The 4,095-nt window shown below is 42.4% G+C and overlaps 1 non-coding gene across 1 annotated transcript; it reads right to left on the bottom strand.

The window, feature by feature from the left end:
• Positions 1-19: 19 nt before the first annotated feature.
• Positions 20-91, bottom strand: trnam-cau (transfer RNA methionine (anticodon CAU)). The gene has a single exon. It is a non-coding gene; the product is annotated as a tRNA-Met (tRNA).
• Between the last annotated feature and the right edge of the window lie 4,004 nt (positions 92-4,095).

The following is a 4,095-nucleotide window of genomic DNA, read 5'->3' as shown; positions in this document are numbered from 1 at the left end:
GGTTGACAGAATTTACATTTAGCAGAGGATGGTTTCGATCCATCGACCTCTGGGTTATGGGCCCAGCACGCTTCCGCTGCGCCACTCTGCTTCTTTCCTTAAATATCTTGATTTCCAACTAATTTTTCAAATCAGGAGAGTATGCATTATTCAGGTGGAGGTGCAAGAAGAGGACCAGATTGGCCAAATCTCCTAAAAGGTGAATGTATTGCAAGGTAATTCACCAAACTGGAAAAGTTCTACTTACCAAAATAACTTAGTCGAAGGGGTGATGTAAAAACTGGCCACTTTTCGCATTCCTGTAATACACAGACCTAATATCCCTTCCAAAGGTCAGCCAACTTTCATGCCACCAGCAGAGGATGGTTTCAATCCATCGATCTGGGCTATGGGCCCAGCACCACTCTGTTGCTGCAACATAACCACTAGAGCATAAATCTGGGAGTTGAGAAGTCAAGAACAGCACAGAAGCTGATACCGATGTCTTTATTTGGAATCAAGTGGATGGTGGTGTTATATCTGACATAATGCTGTCTGTTGAACCGTCTCTCGTGTCTTTGAACTGGCTTATTTCTTTAAGGAGCTGAGACTGAGCAAACACTTTTTGTGTGTTGAGGTGCAGACTGAGATGTTTAATGGCCTCATTTAAAAATTGGATATCTGGCAAATTCCATGATGAACCAGTGTCTCTGGTGGAGATAAAAACATGCAAAATGGATCGCCGTTTCCCTGTTGGCCTCTCTTAATTCCCTCCCTCTATTTATCATCTAATGAAGTGGGATAGCTTGCAAATTTCCTCACAACAATATTATAATCGGTATTAAAAAATTTGCCAGTCTCCGTGGTTAAATTTGCTACGAGGCTCTCAAAAAGTCAATTTACATCCACACTTTGAAGTCTACAGGGTCAGCAACATAATCCTTCTTGTCACAAGTCAAGGCGTATTTTGCTTTCGAGTGGAAAGAGGATGAGTTTACAGTATGTATGATTTTTGACTGAATAGGGGCCATTATTCCTCCAGGAAACTCAGCAGTGAATTACAGCCAAATGCAGCTCTCCAAAATCTATCTTCCCTGGTGGAAACAGTCATTCTTTTTGATCCCGCAGGAATATAGATTTGTTAAGCTCTGCTGTCAGGCATCCAACAAACATGTACTGGCACGACACTACGAAGCGACTGCAACAAGAAAAAGAAAAAAAAAAAAACCCAGCAGCAATCTGTTCTCATCTATTTCTCTGTTTTGGACCAAAAGTGATTTTTCTGCCTCTTTAGGTTCATGCTTGTGCCTCCAAAACCCAAGTGTTCTGCCCTGAATCGATTTATATGGATCTGAGGTCTAACATATGAAATTTCCCTTGATTCCTTTTGGCCCAAGTGTGTCTTAATAAAATGAACAACCTGCACTTCCAAAGATTTTTCTTTTTTTCTGTCTGCTAGGCTTTCTGCTTTTTATTCCCTACATTCTGTTTTCTGAGTATCTGTTACTAGGATCGTTTAGGTTGCATAATTACGAGTCTTGGATTGAAAGTTGAGGAGGGTGCAATCAAATTGGAGAAACAGTCAATCTGTCTGACTCTTGGTTGTTTTTTTCAGCCCATGTGTTATTCACAACAACAGCTGAAGGAAACCGAGAAGCAAAACTAAAATTTTAATTGGCCGTGGTGACTGACATCAGACGTTCCTATAAAAAGGAGGACAATCTCTCCCTCTTCCTCCACTTCCTCCATCCTTTCTATCAATCCCTAAGTACACAAGTTATTAATTCTCTGTCTCCCACCCTCCCTCCTTCTGTTCATTCCCTGAATACACACACTATTAATTAGACGGAGACCCAGGTGGTGACATAGGAGACGGCGCGGGGTCCCAGCATGCACCTCGCTCCCAGAGCTCGGTCCTCGCCGTGCAGCTCGCTTTGTCGCCCACCGGAAAGACCTCAGGCGGACGAAATCTCATCTCCTCACATTGTTTCATTTCAATTTGCTCTTAATTGAATTGAAGTACATGTCTTGGAGCCCCGGTGTGTTAGTGTGGTGGGAGGGGGGTGGGCGGCTGTCTACACCAGGGACTGTGACAGAGGATGCTGAAGCTGAATATAACCTTTTGTGCGTCATCTCTCTTTTCTGTTTGATTTTGACAGAAACTTTTCCGTCTCTGCGAGGGAATAGAGATGAGATTTAAGCACGCGCCGCGCCATCAGACGGTATCATTTACTCCCTGAATCTGCGACTCCTCAAACATTTCATTTCACCTACATCTAGGGTGGGGATGGGAAATAAGCTTTGACAGTTTTTAAAAACCCATCACAACTCAACGTACGGACTGAACTCCACTGTTTACCCAGATTACAGGTGTAAACAAGTCTTCCAACACCCTCAAAACACATGTAAAATTCATAGCCATATAGTGTCACTGACAGTCCCCGTATCAAAAACTCAAGTGCGTGGGTGTGTGATGTAACAGCTCACACACACACACAGTCTCGTCTGCTCACACCAAAGAATCTGGAGGTTTAAAAACCAAGGACACACACGCCTGTCAAACCACTTTGTGCCTCATCAATATCTCTTTAGTCGGCTGACAGATTTTGAGACAAACAGTAACAGAGATTAGAGACTCACACATGTTTATAGACGAGCGCGCACACACACCGGCAGCTTTCACTGTGCATTTGCTTCTTTGTACCAGTCGTGTTGGAGTGTAAGGACAAAGTGTGGGTAGATTCATTTTGTAAGTGAGCAACTGCCTATCATCATGGCTGTTCGAGCTGCCCTACAGTCCTTTAAGGGTGTAAAGGAAATGTAAAAAAAAAAAAAGAAAACAAGGACAGTTTTCTGAACATATTTAATAACCTGTGATGTAAATCCGATTAGGATGGGTGACAACCATCGAGGGGATCTGGTTGCTCTGTTTTGCTGACATGGTTTGGGTTCCTGTACAAAGAGTGGCTGCAAATCAATACAAAGCTGTTGTGAGTGATCACCTTTACCCTGCTGTAAAACACTGCCTGTATTTCCTAAAACTCACTACACCAATCTTGGCAAGTAAAACCTCCAAAGAGTCCAAGGAGGAGGACGCTTGGAACAACAGTGTACTTACTAACATCAACAGCTCAGGTAGCTTCTTGTGATTTTATCTCTACAGCTGTGGCCAAAAACTTTGAGAGTGACACAGATTAGTTTTCACAAAGTCTGCTGGTATTAAGTCTGCTTATGTTAAAAACACTTTAAAGACATTAGCACTGGTGGTCTTGCTGAGTTTAAGGTTCTGATCAGAATGACTTTGACCTGCTGGTGTTGCTCGCTTGCAGGATAGTTGTGTCTAAAGGTTAGGTACCGTATTTCTGGGACTGTTAATTGTAATGAATGTCCAGTTTTATCACTGTCTGATGTGTTTAAAGCTTTCAGGGTCACTAGCTGACCATCATTGCTTTAATTAGCTGAGTAGTTTTTGTCATGACATTCCTACAGTAGTTGAATAGGGCTCTGTGCTACTAAAACTACCTTGACAAAACACAAGTGATGGTTTCAGAAGGCAACGTGTCTGTGTAAATGCTCAGTCATCCAGGTCATGGTAATTCCAAATGCTTCAGTAGAAGGCAGCCGAACTTTCTGTTTTTGGTTCTTGAAGAAGATTCACTTTTCACCAAAAACCCATTCGTGTCCCGAGCATTTATTCTCACCTCTAAATTACAGCCCATTAAATATTCAAGACTTGTGTGATTTAAGGTATAAATGATGGTCTGTGTGAATGGGGAGGGATGTTAGGACCACATTATGAGTACCTGATAATTAGAGTTGTACACCCCCTAATCTGTGTAGATAATTAAACTGGAACTCTAAAAAGAGAAGGGGTTCTAGGACACCACTTACCAGGTACTTATACTGCAGGTTGGAGGTCCCTTTCTAGGCAATTTAACCACCGTTAACACCTTGAGCTGTTTGAGTCTTGCGTTAACAGACTTTAAGCCATGTGATTTCGGGGTTACAATAAATACCTGGGACTCCGCACAAGTCATTTACAACTAAGGAACCCTCTTGGACAAGAGGTGAAATGTCTCCAAGAACCAAAAACAGACACTCAGTTGGTTTGTATTG

The sequence above is a fragment of the Stegastes partitus genome, unplaced genomic scaffold (genome assembly GCF_000690725.1).
Source record: "Stegastes partitus isolate 25-593 unplaced genomic scaffold, Stegastes_partitus-1.0.2 Scaffold561, whole genome shotgun sequence".
Classification (NCBI taxonomy): domain Eukaryota; kingdom Metazoa; phylum Chordata; class Actinopteri; family Pomacentridae; genus Stegastes; species Stegastes partitus.
This window is presented reverse-complemented; position numbering and strand designations above follow the sequence as displayed.